The sequence below is a fragment of the Sciurus carolinensis genome, chromosome 2 (assembly GCF_902686445.1).
Source record: "Sciurus carolinensis chromosome 2, mSciCar1.2, whole genome shotgun sequence".
Taxonomy (NCBI): Eukaryota; Metazoa; Chordata; class Mammalia; order Rodentia; family Sciuridae; genus Sciurus; species Sciurus carolinensis.
The window spans coordinates 22,835,301-22,857,511 of record NC_062214.1 but is presented as its reverse complement, the minus strand read 5'-3'; the positions used below and the strand labels follow the sequence as shown (position 1 = coordinate 22,857,511).

The 22,211-nt window shown below is 39.3% G+C and overlaps 1 protein-coding gene across 8 annotated transcripts in view; it reads right to left on the bottom strand.

The window, feature by feature from the left end:
* The window catches only part of Ncoa6 (nuclear receptor coactivator 6), a 100,346-nt gene extending 86,269 nt beyond the window's left edge, over positions 1-14,077 (bottom strand). For all 8 annotated transcript variants that reach the window (XM_047541466.1, XM_047541469.1, XM_047541472.1 and 5 more), the window contains exon 1: positions 13,894-14,077. The gene's annotated coding sequence lies outside the window, so the exon portion shown is untranslated. The remainder of the gene's footprint in view (positions 1-13,893) is intronic.
* Between the last annotated feature and the right edge of the window lie 8,134 nt (positions 14,078-22,211).

Here is a 22,211-nt window from a genome sequence, read left to right as displayed (position 1 = left end):
TTGCCTAGCATGTACAAGGTGCTGGGTTTGATCCCCAGCCCCACAAACAAGAATAACAAAAGAATACAGGTGTAATAACAGACAAATACAATGCATGGCCCCTTAATTTGATTCCATTTCAAACAAGTCAGTTAAAAAGCCATTTTGGAGACAACTGGAGAAACTTAAATACAGATTTAATGTTAGATAGTATCAAGGAATTACTTAATTACAGACTTAATGTTAGATAATATTAAGACATTACACCTAATTTTGTCAGGTATAAAATTGCATTGTGATTATGTAGGAGAATGTCCTTATTAGTAAGAGATGTGAGTTAAAGTATTTAAAGGCTTGGTATCACAAAGTCTTTATTTTTATAATATTTTATAAGGTTTAACAATATATTATTAAGCATAGGGCAACATGTTTTTTGTTTTTGTTTTTGTTTTTTGCGGTACTGGGGATCGAACTCAGGGTCTTGTGCTTGCGAGGCAAGCACTCTACCAGCTGAGATATCTCCCCAGCCCAAGGCAACATGTTGAACATAGGTGGTAGGTATTATTTCTGGTGTTTTTTTGTATGCTTAACATTTTTCATGATATAACATTTAAATATTAAAAAAACTCACAAAACTGAGGTATCACTAGTATACTAGGAGAAAAAAATTATAAAATCCAATATTAACTAGTAGCTAATGTCGATAAAAACTGGTGGTCATTCTAAAGAATAATCTGGCAAGATGGCTGGTTAAAAAATGATATCCTTAGTCCTGATTAAATCACTTCAGGGAATATATTCTACGAAAAAATAGAAGGGAAGTTTTATAAAAAGACACTATTAACTGTATAACTAATAATTACAAAACAAATAAAAGCAAACTGAAAATAACTCAAATGCCAAATAATCAAGTTTGGTTATTATGTATCCACTAAAAAATGATAGAGACAAGTAGAAAACTGCATCACTACATTGCCAAATAAAAATACAACACTATAATGAGGCCATGTGTTTAATCTCCAGCACCATACACACACAGACTAAAAATCTCCATATGGATTAAACTTGTAAAGACTGTACAAATATGATAATGACTATTACGTGTTTGTCGGTAATATCTAAACACAATATTTAAAATTTCATGGGGGCACATGTTCTTAAATAAAATAAAGCAAATACAGAATCAGGAAGAACCACCCAGGCACAAATAAGGAAAAGCACCTGAGGGCTATTACTGACCACAATTTGAATGAGTGTTCTCAATTTGAATACAGTCCTACTGTGAACAAAGCCAATTTAACTACCATTAAAAAGAAACAGAAAAATAGCCCAGGGAGGTGGCCCAGGCCTGTCATCCCTGTAGGGCTCCGGAGGCTGAGGCAGAAGGATGGTGAGTTCAAAGCCAATCTCCAGAACTTAGTGAAGCCCTAAGTAACTTAGCAAGACCCTGTCTCTTAAAATATAAACAAGGAACTGGGGATGTGGCTCAGTGTTTAAGTGCCCCTGGGTTCAATCCCCAGTATGGGGGAGGGGGTGGGAGGGGACTGGAAAAATAATATATTACTGGCAGTACATATTCTGCATCATCGTATCAATGGACAGGATCTCAATTCTCTCCACTAGTCAGATATTTTTAAAACTATGGAAAAACTAAACAAAGTTTAGAGAAAAATCAAGAGGTAAAGGACAGAAAGAGAGGTAAGTTTGAAGAAAAGTTTAAAAGAAAACAAAAGCATGATTAAACAAACCCATGGAGAGGCTTTTGAACAGACCCTGAAAAGCTGATGTCTTTCTTAATGTCCACAGATGACTGACCAAGAGAAGAGCCTAATAAAATACCCTGAGTTTGTTGGGTTGATTTTTTTGTAAGAGGGATTTCTTGACCAACCTGAAGAAAATTATTGGCATAGGTAAATAAGGAAGGCTGGGTGTGTTAATTCACGAACCATCTGCTTTTCTTCAGGATATTTACTTAACTATGATCACCTGGTCATAAAATCACTCTAAAGCTTCAGTTATCCAAAGCTGGAATCAGTCATCCAGTACTTCAAAATTCTGTGACATCTTGCTCTGCCCTTCCCCCCACTGCTCACTCAATAAAGTTCAAATGTCCCAGACCTTACATCCAGAGCCCCAACAAACTACCCGGGCATCATCTCTCTACAACTCTTCAACACACCAGCAAATCATACTTCTATTTCATTATCTAATTATTCTTTATCCTTTCCCATATCCATCATTCCTTCAATTCATTTCTCCTCCACCCCACTTGTGGCAATCTTACCCTTCCATTGAACAAATTTTAATTTAAGGCTGCTGTGTCATCTCAAATGCCTGTTATGGGCTGAACTGTGTTCTCTCAGAAGATATGTTGAAGTCCTAACCTTCAGTAACTCAGAATGTGACTTGATTTGTAATAGGGTCACTGCCGATGTAATTAGTTAAGGTGATACTGGAGTAGGATGAGCTCTTAATTCAATATGACTTTTGTCTTATAAGAAGGAAATTTGGACACAGAGACAAAGATAAACAGAGAACTACATGGACAACAGAAAGAGACTAGAGTGATGTACTGGCAAGCCAAGGAGATACAAGAATTGATGGGAACTATGAAGAGGCAAGGAAGAATTCTACTCAAAGTCTCAGTGGGAGCATGGCTCTGCTGACACCCTGAATTGAGGTTCTAGCCTTCAGAACTGTGAGAGAATAAACTTGTTATTTATTGTTTGTTTATTACAGTACTGGGGATTGAAGACAGGGCCCTGTCACATGCTACCACTGAGCTACATCCCCAGCCCCAACTTCTATTGTTTTAAATCACCCAGTTTACAGTACTTTGTTTTATCAGCCACAGGGAACTAATACAACACTTTTTCCATAAAGACTTCTCTTCCTTCCAAGTAGAAATCATCTCTTCTGGATTCCCATAGTTCTTACTGTCTTATTTAAAACATACCCTGCCTTGTTTCTCCACCTTCCCTGATGAATTAATTTTCTGGAAGGCAGAAACTATACATGATCCTTCATACCCTTGAAAATACTAGGGTAAAAAAAATGTGTCTATACTGAACATGTGGACTTGTTACTATTTTCTAAACAACCCAGTATAATAACTATTTACATAGCATTTGTCCTATATTAGGTATTATAAGTAATCCAGAAATGATGTTAAGTATAGAGGAAGATATGCATAGCTTACATGCAAATACCACACAATTTTATATAAAGAACCTGAGCATCCATTAATTTTGATATTCAAGGGAGTCTGGAACCAATCCCCTGGGGATGTCTAAGACTGACTGTTATATATTAACTGTATATTTCTCAACCCCTGAAAGACGGTCAACTTAAAGTGACTACAATAATAAAATTTTCCCCTATGCTTAATTATTCTGATTATAATGCTTCTGAATGAGTCATTTCCACATATACTGAAGAGGTAAACACAACCCAAAGGAGTTCAACTGAAGACTCATATTCTTCTCTTTCTCCTCCTCCTCCTTCTTCATCTTCTTTTTTAATGGTACTAGAGATTGAACCCAAGGGTGTTTTACAACTAAGCTACATTCACAGCCCTTTCTATTTTTTTTTATTATGAGACAGGATCTTGTTTAATTGCCCAGACTAGCCTCAAACTTGCAATTCTCCTGCCTCAATTTCCCAAGTCACTGGGACTACAGGTGTGCATCACTGAACCCAGCAAGAATCATATTCTTTAAGAAACATCCTAGATTCAAATTTTCTTATTATATCAATATATAATCACATTGATATGTGCATATAAATGTATGCACATATCACTCTTAGCTAATGTACACAATGGGAAAGGATATTTACTTAACAGACAAATCAGGGTCTACTTATTTGCCTTGTTACATCTGTTAAGATGCCTTTTATCTAAAATCTTCCCACTTTTACTGGTATTTGGTGGTTAACCACAGTGCCTTTGAATTTTTCTAAGCGAAAATTTTAAGTCTAAATTTTATATAAGAGCCACAGTCTTACTTCCACACAACATTTAAAATTATGGAAAGAGAGCCAGGCATAGTAGCACATCTGTAATTCCAGCTATCCAGGAAATTGAGGCAGAAGGATAGCAAGTCTGAGGCTAGCCTGGGCAAATTTAGTGAAAACCCTGTTTCAAAATAAAAAGGACTGGGATGTATCTCCATGGTAAATCACTTGTCTTACATGTGCACTTACATGTGCCCTGGTTTCAATCCCTAGCACCAAAAATAAACAAACACACAAATAAAATTATGGAAAGGGACTTAACATAATGAACAGAAACCTGATTCACAAATATATAACTATTTCTTCCTATGAGAGACTGTGGTCTAGTCTTTAGAAAATGTATATAAATGGGTACTATGGAACTATTTTCAACAGTTTCAACAGTAGTAAAGAAATTGGTAGCCGGGTGCGGTGGCACACACCTGTAATCCCAGTGGCTCGGGAGGCTGAGACAGGAGGATTGTGAGTTCAAAGTTAGCCTCAGCAATGGTAGGTGCTAAGCAACTCAGTGAGACCCTGTCTCTAAATAAAATAGGGCTGGGGATGTGGCTCAGTGATAAAGTGCCCTTGAGTTCAATCCCCAGTACCAAAAAAAAAAAAAAAAGGTTAATGAGAACTTTTGTTGCCTCTTTATGTGCATGTTGGGGAGTATTGCAGTCGACTAGTGAGAAATACAAATCTAAACACCTATTTATATTATGAGTACCCTTTGAATACTGACATAGTTAATATTATTAACTAATCATACTATTTTCACTAACAGAATATATAAACCACATCTTCAGGTTAAAGATATGGTTTTGGTCTTTTCTGAGGGGAGGGTTTCTGGGAATTGAACAGGGTGCTTTACCACTGAGCTACATCCCCAGTCCTTTTCACTTTTTATTTTGAGACAAGGTCTTGCTAATTGCTTAGGGCCTTGCTAATTTTCTTTTTTCTTTTTTTTTTTTTTTTTTTTTTGTGGTACTAGGGATCGAACTCAGGGCCTTGTGCTTACGAGGCAAGCACTCTACCAGCTGAGCCATCTCCCCAGCCCAGGGCCTTGCTAATTTTCCGAGGCTGGCCTCAAACTTGTAATCCTCCTGCCTTGGCTTCCTGAGTCCCTGGGATTAGAGGACTGCACAGTCATACCTGGCTTACCTGGTTTGTATATAAAATACAGTATTATCATCAAACTGTAGGGCTGCATTACTTCCTCCACCAAAGCCTCAGTATTCCCTTTATGTACACATCTATATATACCCCTAGTTGTTTATTAATTAACTCACCAAATGTTTTCTGAGCTCCTAAGGAGGTAACTCAAGTCCTTTTTAGAATAAGGTGAGGTTAAAAAAAAAAAAATCAAATTTTTAAAAATAAAGAAATATTCCAGACAACATAATAGGTAGACACTGGAGCCAAACGGAGGGAAGGTGGGGTGCATGCCAAGCAGGAATTGGCCTAGCTCTCAGGGAGCACCTCGTCCACAAGCAGGGAAGGAGTAATCTGGTTCCATCTCTGTCAGTTTCTCCCCGTGCTGATCATGTATTTCATAATCAGGATTCCTTTTTCTAAAAGACAGCTTTCATTACATCACAGTATGGCTAAAAACTTTTGATGGCTTCCCACTATTTAGCAATCAAATCCAAACTTCTCAGTTTGGTACAGAAAAGAATATTCAAAGCCTTCCAGGATTTGGATGCATAGTATGCAGAGATCAGGAAGATAGGTTTTGCAATTAGACTGCCTGGACTCAAATTTTTTCTATATCAATTGTTAGTTTTATTCCTCAGTTCCTTTTTCTGTAAAAAGGGATGAAAAAACAGTGCCTATTTCAATAGCTTGTTGTGAGAATTAAACAAAGTACCACTTGTGAAATGCTCAGCATATTATCTAGCAAAGAGCAAGCCTGCAAAAATTGTGTACTACAATTTTTCAAAATTTTATTTTACCTACTACTATTGTTGCTGCTGTTCAATTTCTGTTTCCAGCCATAACACCACAACCACCCTTGGTTGATGACCCTGTTCTCCAGGCGAACTGGATTCTCTTCTATCTCCTGAACACCAACCTCTGTACTCATGTTTTCACTCAGCCTGGAAAATACTGTTTGATTTGCAGGTATTAAGATCCTAACCACTCTTGAGAGCTCTGGTTATGGCCCACCTCTTTCAAAGACCATACTCTGGTATCTCATCTCCATAACAAGTTACAGTCACTTCTCATCACACAAACCCTGGCTAGATTCATCTTGGTATCCAATAGAGTTCTAGTCAATTTGCAGTGTACATGGTAGGACTCAATAAATGTTTGACAAATGAATCCCTGTTTCCTCTCTCTCATGTAACCACTTTCTTGGACAATAGCTCCACATCAGAAATAAAAAGACCTCTTCTTCACTATTTCATAATTTGGACAGAGTATTCTTTTCTATCGCCAGTGTGGTAATTTCTAATATAGTGGGTGCCTAAATATTCAAGAAGTTGAACTGAATTTTATCTTATCTTTTAATTTCAAGCATCATTTTATTCATTATGATCAAATATGGCTCAGTCTTAGAAATACACCTAAGTATTTACCTGCCTACAAACTCATATAATTTTTTGGCCATCCTGTCCCTATCCCAAAATATCATTGGTTGGTTTATGGGAGGCAACATTTAAATCCTCAGTAAAGTAAGAATTAGAAAAACAAATGTCTACACAGTCAAAGGTAAATCAGCAAAGCAAGAAAATAATACAAACCACAAAGAACTAGAAAAACATCTTACCTAAAAGTTTCAGCTGACTATTGCTATGCATATGGGCTTGAAAAATATTCCAGTTTTTCAAGATAAGTCAGAATCTCTGAAGTAGGTTTAGTTTTGTTTGCAGTTCTGGGGATAGAATCCAGAGCCTCAAGCATACCACTCTACCACTGGACTATACTCCTAACCCCACATTTAAATTTTTAAGATGTTAAAAATGTTGTATAAGCAAAACCAAAGGTGTGGAGGTCAAATTCAGTCACAGGTTGCCTGTTTGTATCCTCTATGACAGAAGTTCACTGCAAAAGAAGTGATGTGGAAGGTGTTCTATGCCAGTAGACAGTCTAAGGCAGCCCTAGGCTCTTTGGAAGGATCTCCTGCAACACTCAGTCTAGCTCTCAACCATTCTGATTTAACTTGAAAATCAAATTAACTTAATTTAACTCTGTACCAGGGGCTGGAGGATCAAAAATGAACAGTAGAGTTAAATAGCAGTTGACATTTATTGAGCATTATGTAGGCACCAGGCCCTATTCTATGTATTTTATGAATTAACCCATTTACCATAATCCTCACAACAATCCTATGAGGTAAGTAATATAATCCTTATTTTAAAGATGAGAAAATTGAGGCACAAAGAGATTATGGAATTTGTCCATGGTCACACAGCAAGCAGCAGAGGTGACATTAAGACCTCAGACAGTCTTCCAAAAAGATCACAATTTGAAAGCAAGCCCCATTCAATATGTGGTGCTGGTAAAACTGCTTAAATAGGGAAAAATGAAACTGGACCCTGTCTCACACCATACACAAAAATCAATTCTAGATTGATTAGAGATCTAAATATTAAAGGCAAAACAACAGTCTAAAAGATAATGTAAAGAATAACTTCAAAATCTTGGGGGAGTAAAAGATATATATAAATATATATATATATATATATTTTTTTTTGGGGGGGGTGCTGGGGATCGAACCCAGGTACAAGGCAAGCACTCTACCAACTGAGCTATATCCCCAGCCATTTATACATATTTTTAAAAAATGAGCAACAAACTGGGAAATTACATCTGTAATAAAGATAAACTACAAAGGATTAGGAATCAAAATACATAAAGAAATCTTTTGAAAATCAAATAGAAAAATGGTACAACAAGCCCCAGTGTGGTCTAAACTATGTAAATCTAGCACTACCACAGTTGCCACACGCATACACCAGAACATCAGACCTTGCTATCACTGACTAATGTAAAATATCCAGGGATCTGTCATACTGCAGGAACACAGAGCATGGAAGATCAGCCAGGAGGGCAAAGCCAAGACAGCTATTCTCTATGACAGGGAAATTGGATGGAAAAGCAGAAGTAAAACATATAACATTCAGACATGAGGATCAGGGGGTTAGCAAATGTTTTTGTATTTTTTAAAAATATTATTTAGTTGTCAATGGACCTTTTATTTTATTTACTTGTTTATATGTGGTGCTAAGGATCGAACCCAGGGCCTCACACATGCCAGGCAAGTGCTCTATCACTGAGCCACAATCCCAGCCCTTGGCAAATGTTTTGTAAAGGGTATTCTTAACTTTGTGAGCTGACACAACTTCTCTGTCACAACTATTCAACTCTGCCATTGGCAGTGCAAAAGCAGCTACAGACAATTTTTAAACGAATGAGTGTGGCTGTGTTCCAAAGAAACTTCATTTACAAAAACAGGTGATGGACCAGATTTGACCTTTGGGTCAGGGTTTGCTGAACCCATACATTCCCTACACTCTTGGTATACTTTCTGCATCTTACCCTGCCTTTTATGTCTCCGCCACTTACCTCTGATTTAATTAACTAAAAACTACACCAAACTTGACAGCTTTGTGATGGTTTCCAAGTTTATAAACCTGCCAGATGTGGTGATGCATGCCTGTAATCCCAGTGACTGAGGAGGCTGAGGTAGGAGGCCAGCCTCCTACCAATTTAGCAAGATCCTCAGCAACTCAGCAAGACCCTATCTCAAAATAAAAAATAAAAAGGCTTGGGGACATGGCTCAGTGGTAAAGGACCCTTGGGTTGAATCTAAAGTACCCCCCCCCCAAAAAAAAAAGTGTTATCGTACCAAAAAATTTTTTCTCCCTTATTATCTGTGCCAATTTTCTTCTCTTTTTCCTTCTGCTTTTTTTTTTTTTTTTTGAATGTGTCTGTGGTTCTGGGAACTGTAGGCAGGGTCTCCTGCATGCTCGATAGGTGCTTTACCACGGAGTTACATCCCTAGCACTTAGTTTTTAAAAAATGTCATTGACAGCTTCCACCTGCAACAAGAAATATAACCTCCACCCTCACTCTACCACTTATGATATCAATTATCAACAATTGAAAATTCTAACTTGGATCAATGCCCACGGCCTCTACCATAGTTCAGGCCTTCATTACTTCTTTCCTGCTCTTCACTCTATCATCAGAGAAAAAACATCCATTCATCTCTGAAAAAATTAAATCTCATCATAACCACCCTTCTCAAAAATCTTGAATGCTTACCTCTCAGATGAGGATTTAGTCCAAACTCCTTAGCAAGGTACTTCACAACCAGGTTCCAACAATCTTTCTAGTCTAATCTCTGACCACACTTTTCCATTCATTATGCTTCAACAATATTCAATTATATCCTTAAAAATTTGTCTTCAGGGGCTGGGGTTGTAGCTCAGTGGTAGAACACTTGTCTAGCACTTGTGAGGCACTGGATTCAATCCTCAGTACCACATAAAAATAAGTAAACAAAATTTAGTCTACAACTAAAAAAATTTTTTTTTAATTTGTCTTCACCTGAAAAACACTCCTTTCCAACTCTCACTGGCAAACTTCTGTACCTTTCAGGACATATCTCAAATGTCACCCCTTCACAAAAGCTTTCCTGGTTCCTAGAGCAAAGACACAGCCACCTCTGTATCCTTAGAACCTTTAATAGTTACCATGCCCAACTGTCATTGTTTCCATTTCTACTTCTCTCTTGGGACTGAATACCCAAAGTGAAATGACTCTGCCTTAAAGACCTTTGACTCCGCAGAGCCTACCTAACATTAATGCTTGACACACACCATAACGTCTGTTGAATCAGACATGCCTGGTGGTAGTAGAGAAATGACATCTAAGGAAATGTGACAGAGGGGAAGTCACATGTGTAATTCGGGAAGGAGGGGAATCTATGAATTTGGATGGGATAAAGAAACCTTTTTATTTTCACTAACCTCTAACTAAAAGTTACCATTTTATTTGAATATAAATGTAAGTAAGCTGGAGAAATAGCTCAGTTGGTACAGTGCTTGCCTAGCATACACAAGGCCATGGGTTCAATCCCCAACACCACCAAAAAACAAAAGCATCCTAATAGGAGCAGAATCTATAACTCTGTAACAACAACAAAAAAAAATCACAAATTCCTTTTATCATACTATAGCTGCTATGGATATTTTGAAGTATTATTTATGTTCATGTCATCTTTGAAATTATAGTGATTGGACCCATCACTAGATCTGATTCATTATTGTTGTTGTTAAGGATCAAACCCAGGGCCTCACACATGCTAGGCAAATATACCACTGAACTACTCCCCCCACCCTAGATTTAATTTCTTTCTTTCTCTTTCTTTTCTTTTTTTTTTTTTTTTTTTTTGCGGGGGGGGGGCACGGGGTACAGAGAACAGGGATTGAACCACTTAAGCACTAAGCCACATCCCCAATCCTCAGCCCTTTTTATTTTTTTTAAAAATTTTTAGTTGGCATTAGACCTTTATTTATTTATATGTGGTGCTGAGAATGGAACCCAGTGCCTCGCACGTGCTAGGCAAGAGCTCTGCCACTGAGCCTCGACCCCAGCAGTCCTTTTTATTTTTAATTTTGAAACAGCCTTACTAAATTGCTAAGGCTGTCCTTGAATTGCGATCCTTCTGCCTCAGCCAGTTGAGTTACTGGGATACACATGTGTACCACCAGTCCAGCCTAGATCTGATTTTTTAATGTGTTGAAAAAGAAACACATGTGTGTGCATGTTTGTGTGTGTATATATCATGATTTGTGTATTTTGTTAACTGTGTTTCAATATAATTGGTTTTCTTTGTAATTCAATGACTTTATTTTATACAACTAAAAATATTAGTCTGGGCCAGCTGTGGCAGCACATGCCTATAATCCCAGCTACTCAAGAGGCTGAGGCAAGAGGATCATAAGTTTGAGTACAGCCTGGGCAATTTATCAAGACCCTGCCTCAAAAATTAAATTAAATTAAATTAAAAGGGCTAGGAATATAGCTCAGTGGAATAGTGCTTGCCTAGCATGTGCAAGACTCTGGGTTCAATCCCCAGTACCTCAAAAAAAAAAAAAAAATTTATTCTCAGAGGGATCCATATGCTTTACTAGATGGTAAAAGGGCCTATGGCACTGATAAGGTCAGGTGTCCCTGAATTAAAAAGATCAAGAACAGAACCAGGGTGTATAGTTCATGTTTAATACACACAAGGCCCTGGGTTTGATCCCCAGCACCACAACTGGAAAAAAGAGAAACAAAAATAAAACAAAACATGGAACAAATTAATTGTGTTGCTGTGTATGGTACTGAAAAAAGTCATTTAAAAAAATTCTTTTTTTCTTAGTTGTTGATGGACCTTTATTTTACTTATTTATTTACATGCAGTGCTGAGGATCAAACCCAGTGCCTCACACATGCTAGGCAAACACTCTACCACTGAGCCACAACCCCAGTCAGAAAATCTCACTTTATAAATACCTTCATAACCTTTTTGTTGAGCCAGGAACAGTGAAACACACCTGTAATCCCACTGGCTTAGGAGGCTGAAGCAGGAGGATCATGAGTTCAAAGCCAGTCTCAGCAACTCAGAGAGGCCCTAAGCAATTTAGCAAGACCCTGTCTCAAAATAAAATATTAAAAAGGGCTGGGAATGGGGGCTGGGGAGATAGCTCAGTTGGTAGAGTGCTTGCCTTGTAAGTACAAGGCCCTGGGTTCGATCCCCAACACCCAAAAAAAAAAAAAAAAAAAGGTTGGGGATGCGGCTCAGTGGTAAAGCAACTCTGGGGTTCAATCCCCAGTATCCCCCCAAAAATAAATAAATGACCTTCTTGTTTAAAGTCTTTTTTGATTAGAGTCTTAGATCTATTTTAGTCATCCCTCAGTCTATTGAATATTGATTCCAGAATTCCCAGAATATCAAAATTTGTGGAAGCTCGGGGCTAGGGAGATAGCTCAGCTGATAGAGTGCTTGCCTTGCAAGCACAAGGCCCTGAGTTCAATCCCCAGTACCGCAAAAAAAAAAAAAAAAAAAAAAATTGTGGAAGCTCAATTCCCTTATATAAAATGGTATAGTATTTGCATATTCTGTGCACTTTAAATCTTCTCTAGATTACTTATAACATTTAATACAATGTAAATGCCAGGTAAATAGTTGTTTATACTATATGGTTTAGGAAATAACAATGTTTTAAAAGAATGTGTTCACCTGGGGATTGGTTGAAGCCATAGATGCAAAACCCAGAAATACAGAGGGCTAACTATATAAGATGACTGATTTACAGTTTCCTTCAGAACTTTCCCATAGTCCATGAGAATTCTGAACTCTTCTTTATCACAATGGAACTTCAATTAAAGTTTGAAAAAGGTGAAGATCCTAGGTCTCTATCATTGTTCTCTTCCCCCCCCCCCCCTTTTAGGTTTTTTGTGTCCCTTTGCTGTATAGTAAATATCTAAAAGATAAAGAGCAACTTTTAAAACTTCAGAAAGTTAGAGGTTCTTGAAGATAACTTTGCCAATGGAAGTGAGCTGGGACATATCCTACAGTTGGTTACCTATACTTTTTTGTATCCTTTTCAGCCTTTGAACTCACAAAACTTGTTACAAAAATACAAAATACAGTAAATTAATTAGTGGTTCTCTAATATATGCTGTCATGCTTAACTTCTTAACACTTTTCTCCCAGCTAGCAAATTCCTTTAAGGCAACGTGTTGAACTAGGAGGTAGCAAACCACTTCCAGGAATCCCTCTGTCACCAAGGTGTAAGATTTTTGGGAAGTCAACTTTACCATTCTTTGTCTTAGCTATAAAATCATAATTGTCTGAAATCTTTAAGGTCCTTGTAGTTTTCAATATATTCACTCTTCTTCACCATTCTAACTGGCTTCAATAGCGACTTTCTGATGACCTCCCCAGGTGACCCTGCTTTTAAGCAGTGGGCTGTCCCCTTCCTGGGAAGACACCTTGTGTCACCGCCCCCAAACAGCCCGTCCCTCCTTTTAAAGACACACACAATTCCCTAAGTTGATGGAGGTTCTCTCCCTTCTTGCCAACCACTTCCACTCTCTGTACCCCTTTTGCTGGCCAGTTCCTACATCCAAGCCTCAGCACCCCCACCCACGCCTTCTCTCCTCATCAAGCTCTTTCCTTTTCCTGTTGTTCCCCCAATACTGGGTGGAGGCTCCTGGGATCTCCAAAGTCCTCAGTCCCTTGAGAGTCATAAGGACTTGCAATTCAGCCCCGGGACCGCCCCATTCTGATACCTTCGTTTGTACCCCCATTTCTGACCAATCACCTCCTCCCCTCCGCGCAAAGAACTGCTCCAGCCCTGACAGCCTGAGGACGGCCCCCAGGTCACCTCCCCCCACCCGTACGACGTACCTGCCGTGGGGTTTGGACACTACTCTTGGCCTAACCCAGCTCCACAACCCGCCATCCCCTCAGTCCGTGAACCCAACCCCGGTTCCGTTCCGATCCAGTGTCTCTTCTCCGCGACCCTGGCCACGACCCTACGTCGGCTCCCGCCAGTTCCCCGGGCCTGGAGCGCCACCCCGTGCAGACCCCAGCCGGCCCTGCACTCCCTCCTCTTGTGCTCCGGACCCGCGTCCCGCACCCTCCCCAACCCGGGTCCGGCCGCCGCTCCCTCCAGTGCCCCCGCCCGCAGGCCCCGGGCCCGCTCCCCAACATGGCGACGGGGACACGAGCGCGGCGGGCGGGCGGGCAGGGCGGCTCCGGGCCGGGCCCGCACTCGGGTCGAGCTGCACTGTCGCCCGGCGCCATTTTCCCGCGCCGGGACCGGGCGGCGCCTCCTCCCGGTGAAGCCAGCCAGGCCGGGACCGCGGACGCCCGGCAGGCCCACCCCTTACGGGCCCGCGTCGCCGTCGCCTCACCTGAGCGCGGCCCCGGCCCTCCCGGGCGGGCCTCGGAGCGCCGGCCCGGGCCGAGCGTGCCCGCAGTCGTCCGTGTGTTTGTCCGCCTGTCCTTGCTTGCGCCCGTCTGTTCGGCCGTCGGCGCCCGGCCGCCAGCAGCCCGACCCGGCTGGGCCTCAGGGAGCCGGTGGGGAGGGGGGATGGGCCGGACCGGGCCGGGGAGGGAGGGGGAGGGAGGGAGAGAGGGAGGGAGCGCGGGCGGAGGCGGGGCGGGCCCGAGGGGCGGGGTCCTGCACACGTGACCAAGCGTCCCCGCGAGCGCGAGGTGGCGCGCGCCAGCTCCTTTGGGTGTAGAAGGCTGGTAGTGGGATTCCGTAGATCTGTCTCCTTGTGGTTGCTGTATTCTCAGCAGTGGTTCAGCTTTAAGCCAGCACTCTTGTACATGTCAACTCCCGGAAGTCTCAGTTTGTCCACCTGAAGTATGGGGATAGGAATATTTTCTTGCAAAGAGAGGAAAGGCACGGTGCTTGACACATAGTGTCTAGTAATGTCATTATTAGGCATAGTGTCTAATAATAACAATGATGAAAAAGATAACAGATTTTATTGTTTGTCTATAAAACTTTTTCCCACCATCACTACCACCCTCAGCAAACACAATAGGCGCTCAAAAAATATAATTCTGGAGTGAACAAGTGACTGTAACCTCTGTTCTCCCCAAATGTAGAGAGGCCTCTCCAGCACTGTACTCAGTATCTGCTATATTGGCCTGGATTCAGATATAGATGTCACTTAGATTCTTGTTGCCTCTCTGAATCTCAGCTTCCTCATCTGTAAAGTAGAAGTTAGGAGTCTGTTAGTAGGATCGCAGAAGATAAGTGAGCAGGTGGATTGTAAACTGAATAACTCAGTCGTTTTGGTCCCATCTGGAGAGGGAGTGAGGAACTATTTCATAACAAATATTGAGTACACACTGTACACTTAGACTAGTTCAAGAGGGACTCTAGGCGACATTTTCATATCCACCCTGAGTGCCCCTCTAATTTATTCTATACCCTGTCTTCAGAGTAATGTTTTTTAGTCACAAATCTGATCATGTCACTCCCTTACTAAAAACTATTTCATGGCTCCTCATTGCTCATAAGACAAAGGCCAAATGTCTTACTGTCTGTTGCCTTCACGACATCTACAGACTTATCTCAGGTCCCTCTTCCCTTCTCCTGGGTTGTAGCCAACAATGACCTTTTCTACACATTGTATTTCCTTCTCTGGACTCTTGCACATGCTGACCCCTCTGCCTGGAATTCTTTCTCTATAGTAACTCATCAGCCTTTAGATTCCAGGCCAAACATGGCTGCCTTAGGGTACCTTCCCTGATCTCTCTCCAGACAGGATCTTTTAGCATCTTTTAGCAGCACGTATTTGTTCTCAGTAGAATGCACTAGGTTGTTTGCCACTAGACTCCACTACCTAAGGAAGGAAACCTCGTCCATCTTATTTACTGATGTTTCCACAGTATATAGCACAGTGCCTGACACAGAGTAGGTGTTCAATAAATATTTGTTATGTATTTGAATCCTAAGTGCCATGCTAGATACTAGGCTTAAGAGAATAGAAAGAAGCAAAGAATCACAAGGTGGACTTAGACTTAAGTCTATGAAATTAACACCAAAAGGTTTAAAACAGCTTGAGAAAATATTTTTGAAGGTTTTTTTCTTAACTTTTAAAAACCGAGTTATAATTTTTATACAGCAAAATGCAAAAACATTACATGTATACCTAATAAAATTTTTACCTATGTTCCTGTGATAGCACCACTCAGATCAAATTATAGATCTATTAACCTAGAAAATTTTCTTCCAGTAAATACCTGCTCCCCCAGAGCTAACCATTGTTTTGACTTCTAGCACCATAAATTGGTTTTGACAGTTCTTGAACTTCAAGTAAACAGAATGTGCAACATGTATTTTTTTGTGTTAGCCTAGAAATCTGACACAGCAAAAGAGTAACTATTTTGATTATGATATAATTAATGGACTATTAGGTTAATTAGTTAGTCTGAAAGACCATATTAAAAACTCTGGTTATTTCACCCTGCAGAAGCAGGGGTCCTGCCAATAACCAGTCCAGGGACTGAAATTATGTCATCCATGTAAATGCAAGCCCCACAAAATTTATAGAAGTAAGAAAACTCTAAAAGTTTCTAGCAATATCAACAATAACAAAGTTTCAACAATATTAACAACAATCCCATGAAAAATGGGCAAAGGAATTGAATAGACATTTCTCAAAAGAAAATATACAAATGTCTAATAAGCACATAAAAAGATGCTCAACCTCACTAGTCATTAGGGAAATGCAAATCAAAACCACAAAGAGATACCACTTTTCACCCATTATGATAGCAATTATTATTATTAATATTTTTGCAGTGCTGTGGATTGAACCCAGGACCTTGTGCTTATAAGGCAAGCACTCCACCAACTGAGCTATCTCCCCAGCCCCTAAAGCAATTTTTTTTTAAAAGACAGAAAATAACAAGTGTTGGCAACTATGTAGAGAAATTGGAACTCTTATGCATTGCTAATGGGAATGTAAATTGAAAAACAGTTTGTGATAGTTCCTCAAAATGCAAACATAGGATTACCATATGAGCCAGTAATTCCAGCCACTTCAAGATATTTATCCAAAGGAAGTAAAAGCAGAGACTTGAAAGATATTTGTGCATCCATGATCATAGGAGTATTTTTCACAATAACTAAAAAGTGGAAGCAATCCAAGTACCCACAGACAGATTGGGTAGGGTGGGGCTGGAGATATAGCTCAGTTGGGGATATAACAGTGTTGGTAGAGTGCCTGTCTTGTGTGCACAAGGCCATGGGTTCAATCCCCAGTACCACAAAAAAAAAAAAAAAAAAAAAAAAAAAAAAAAAAAAAGAAGAAGAATGGGTAAGGCCGTGTGGGCTGGCCTCAGGGAAGCTGAGGCAGAAGACTCAGACAAGAATTATGAGTTCAGAGCCAGCCTCAACAAGGTGCTAAGCAACTCAGTGAGCTACTCAGTGAGATCCTGTCTCTAAATAAAATACAAAATAGGACTGAGGATGTGACTCAGTGGTTGAGGACCCCTGAGTTCAATCCCTTGTACTAAAAAAAAAAAAAAAAAATAGTTTAAATGGCAAATTGATTTTTATTTTAATTTTTTTTACATGTACAAGAATATTTATTGCTTCTTGATGATTATTTTAACACACATGCACACCACACACACATACACACATATATACACACACAGAAAGATTCTAGAACTGAGCCACTATTCTCATATTTTTGCCTTATTGTCCATGTCCTTAAATGAAGGTTCATGGTTTTCCTGGGATCTTTGAGGACATAGGGAGTAGAAGAGACAGAGGTCCATTTGGGCACTGATATATTTTGTAGGTGAAAACAACAGATACATAGGTCACATAAATACTTGTTGGGAACGTAGCACTGGAACAAAAGCAGGACATGAACTGGCAGATACTGTAGTAGAATTATAAGATTGAGTTCTGAAGTCAAAACACCCAAGTTCAGATTTCAGCTCTGCCATTTATAAACTTTGTGATCTTGGGCAAAGCCAATCTCCTTTTTGTATACAAAAAGGAGAAACTGGCACCCAAAACTGGCACCTTATCATGTGATAAGGTCCGAAGTATTTTTCCCTTTATTTTGGTTGATTTTCAATCTTTCTCCCTAAGGAAGCTAACAGTAATGTCATCACTTGTAATGTAATTTAACTTTTCTGTTTCAGTCTCCACATCTGTAAGATGCAGATCATAAGGGCTCTTACCTCATAAAATTGTCATGAGGATTAAATTGATTAGTACACATAAATGTCCAGAAGAGTGCCTAGTGTGCACGATAGCCTCAACACACGACAGATTAACTGAGGCTTCAGAAGAAGCTGTTTCACAGAATGTTTTAAGCAAGAAGAGCAGTCCTAAAACATCCAGGATTGTTCCCAATTCAGAGTAGGGTAATAAAATGGCAAATCAATTAGACTTTGATATGAACAGTTCGATTAGCATTTATTAAACTTCTGCTTGCAAATCTGTGTTCAAATGGGCTTGCATTGAGAAGGTTGATAATGAATACTTGAATGATATCTTTAAGAAAAACAACAAAGCCAGATGTGGTGGCACATGCCTGTAATCCCAGGTACCTGGAAGGCTAAATCGGTAATTGCAAGTTTAAGGTCAGTTTAGATGATTAGTGAGACCCTGTTTCATGGGGCCAGAGATGACGTCTCTCAGTTTCTCAGTGGTGGACATTGCCTAGCATGTATGAGGCTCTGAGTTCAATCCCCAGTAACCTTACCAAAGGAGAAAAAAAAAAAGAAAGAAAAGAAAAGAGGCCGGGTGCAGTGGCTCACACCTGTAATCCCAGTGACTCAGGAGGCTAAGGCAGGAGGCTCTCAGAGTTCAAAGCCAGCCTCAGCAAAAAGTGAGGCGCTAAGTAATTCAGTAAGACCCTGTCTCTAAATAAAATATAAAACAGGGCTGGGGATGTGGCTCAGTGACGACAAATAGGAGAAAAGAAAAAATGAACCCACCTAGAGAGCATTTACTTTCTACTATCTGCAGCATTACTCACAACAGTGCCAAATGGCAAGATTACTGCATTTAGTTGACTGAGTTGTGCCCTACAGGAAGATACCACTTCCAAGTGAACCCCATTCACCAGGTAGACATGGTAAAATGTAAATTACCACATTACAGTGTGATAATTTACCAGTTGATGGCAATAAAGTGCCTTGTTATTATAATATGACTAGCTAACAATTTTCAGACAAATGGAAAGAACCTTGAGGAGGGGGTCACTTCTATTTTGCATAAAGGCCTAAAATGAGCAAGCAAGGACTTGCTGTTCAGGAAAAAAGAATCGGAAAATAGAAGAAATAGAGTGATAACTTTACGATTGAAAAAAATCAGATTGTATCAGGAAGTGATTTTTAAAAGATGGGGGCATTCTTTGTACTTAAAAACCTGTTTTCAGGGCTGGGGAGATAGCTCAGTTGGTAGAGTGCTTGCCTTGTAAGCACAAGGCCCTGGGTTCAATCCCCAGCACCAAAAAAAAAAAAACAAAAAAACAAAAAACCTGTCTTCAAAAATATTCTAAAGAATTGGGCTGGGCTTGTGGCTCAGTGGTAGAGCACTTGCCTCAAATGTGTGAAGCACTGGTTAGATTCTTAGCACCACATATAAATAAATGAATAAAAAATAAAGACCCATCAATAACTAAAAATAATTTTTAAATAAGTTAAAAAAATATTCTGAAAATTTTAAATGAAGACATTAAAATATGCAAATCCTAACTGTAAAACATGAAGAATTTTCATAAGGTAAATACACAAGTCTAATCAGCACCCAAATCAGGAAACAGAAAACAAGGGTTGGGCTGCAGCTCAAGGGTGGAGGGCTTGCTAGCATGTAAGACTGTAGTTTCTGTCCCCAGTGCTGCAAAGAAAGAGAGGAAGAGGAAAAGGAGGAAGAAGAAATAGAATATTATGAGCGCCACAGAAGCCTCTTCTTGTCTCTTTGCAGTGGTTACCAGCATGCCCCTAAGGGTAAACAGTAGTCTGACCTCTTACTCCATAGATGAGGCTTGCCAGGAGTTAAACTTTATATAAATGGAGTCATACGGAATGTATTCTTCTGAATCTGGTTTCTGTTGCTCAATTTCATGTTTTTGAGATTCATCTATATTATCTCATGTAGTTGTAATTCATTCATTTTCATTGCTGGTTAGAATTTCCTTATTCGGATTTACCACAGTGTAGTCATTCTACTTCTTTTTTAAAATATTTTTTAAAGATGTTGATAGACCTTTATTTTATTCATTTATTTATATATGGTGCTGAGAATCAAACCCAGTGCCTCACACATGCTAGGCAAGCACTGTAACACTGAGCCACAACGCCAGGCCCTAGCCATTCTATTTCTAATGAGTATTTAGGTTTCCACTTTAGAGCTTATTTATTCATTTATTTATCTTTGTGGTGCTGGGAATGAACCCAGGGCTTTGTCCATGCTCGGCAAGCACTCTACCACTGAGCTACAGCCCCAGGCCTTTTAAAATTGTATTTTGATATAGGGTCTCACTAAGTTGCCCAGGCTGGCTTTGAACTTTTATTCCTCCTGCTTTAGTATCCCAAGTAGCTGGTATTGCAGGTGTGCACCACCACGCCCAGCAAGGGCTATTTTAAATTATGCATCTATGAACTTTTTTTGTATACACCTTTGGAGAAACATGTGTACAGTTTTCTGTTGGATACATACCTAGGACTAGTATTGCTGGGTTATAAAGTTTGCATGTATTCAACTCTAGTTGTTGTTTTTTAAAAAAAATTTTAGTTGTAGATAGACACAATACCTTTATTTTATTTATTTATTTTTATGTGTGGCACTAAGGATCAAACCCAGTGCTCACACTGCTAGGTAAATGTTCTACTATTGAACTACAAACCCAGCCCCTCTAGTTGTTTTTTTTTGTTTTTGTTTTTGTTTTCCTACTATTATAGCCTTTTAAATAGTTTTATGGAGATAATTTACACATCTTACAATTCACTCAAAGTATACAATTTGATGATTTTTAGTATAGTAACATTTTTGCCAAGTTATAAAATAATCTGCCCCCTTTGGATATCATCCTCTGCACAAACCCTCACTCTCCCAGGCCCAAAGAACCACCAATTTATTTTCTGTCTCTGCAGATTTGCCTATTGTGGATATTTTAGACATTTTATATATATATATGACTTTTTGTGTCTGGTTTCTTTCACTTAGCACAATGTTTCAAGGTTCATCCATGTTGTATCATTCCTTTTTATAGTTGAATAATATCTCCTTATATGTTCATTTTTTGTTTATTTGTTTGCTAATGGACATTTGAGTTGTAGTCACCTTTTGGATAATGTAAATAATGCTGCTATGAACATTCATGTACAAGTTTTTGTTTGAACATCTGTCTTCAGTTCTTTGGGGTATGAATCTAGGAGTGGAATTTCTAGGTCATATGGCAATTTTATGTTGAGCTTATTAAAAAAATGCCAGCTGTATACACAGTCACTGTACCATTTACATTCCCATCCATTGTATGAAGGTTCCATTTTCCACATCCTCACCAACACTTTTGTTTTTGTTTTTGCTGTTTTTGAGACGGTATCTTACTGTGTTGCCCAGGCTGGTCTGAAACTCCTGGGCTCAAGTGAGTAGTCCTCCCACCTCAGCCTCCTAAGTAGCTGGTACTACAGTCATGTGCCACGGTGTGCCCAGCTTATTGTTTTCTTTTAAAAAATTATAATTATTATAGCCAAGCTTGTGAGTATGAAGTGGTATATTATTGTGGTTTTGATCTGCATTTCCCTAGTGACTTATGATATTCGGTATCCTATCATAGACTTGTTGACCGTTTGCATATCTTCTTTGAACAAATGTGAAGTCCTTCATTCATTTTTTAATTGGGTTTGTTGTCTTTATGTTGTTGAACTATAAATGTTCTTTATATATTCTAGGGACTATATAAAGTATCCAGAGATAAGATTGCAGATATTTTTCTCCTGTTCTTTTGGGGAAGGGGCTATCTTTTCACTCTTTTGACAGTGTCCTTTGATGTGTAAAAGTTTTTAAAATTTGGATGAAGTCCAATTTATCTCTTTTTGCTTTTGTTGCTTGCACTTTGGTGTCACATCTAAGATATCATTGCCAAAAGCAAGGTTATGAGTTTTGTTTTGTTTTGTTTTGTTTTTTGGGTGCTGGGGATCAAACCCAGGGCCTTGTGCTTACAAGGCAAGCACTCTACCGCCTGAGCTATGTCCCCAGCCCCAGTTTTTTTTTTTTTAATACTTTGCATTGAACTCAGTACCTCATGCATGCTGGGCAAGTGCTCTACCACTGAACTACATTTTTGTTTAGGTCTTTGATCTATTTTGAGACTTTTGGGGATTTTGATTTTGTTTTAGCATGTTGGGAACCAAACCTGGAGCCTCATGCATGCTAGGCAAGCCCTCTACCATTGAGGTACATCCCTAGCCCTAAGTTAATTTTTGAATGTGGTGTCCAATAAGAGCCAAACTCTGTTCTTTTGTACGTGGATATATTAATAAGACTATTATTTCTCCATTGAATGATCTTGACATTCTTGTAAAAATCAATTGATCATAGATATATGAATTTATCTTTGGATTCTCCTTTCTATTCCATTGTTATATTTATTCTTATGCCTAGTATCCATTTTCATTACTGTAACTTTGTAGTAAGTTTTAAGGCTGAAATGTATGATTTCTCCAACATACTTCTTTA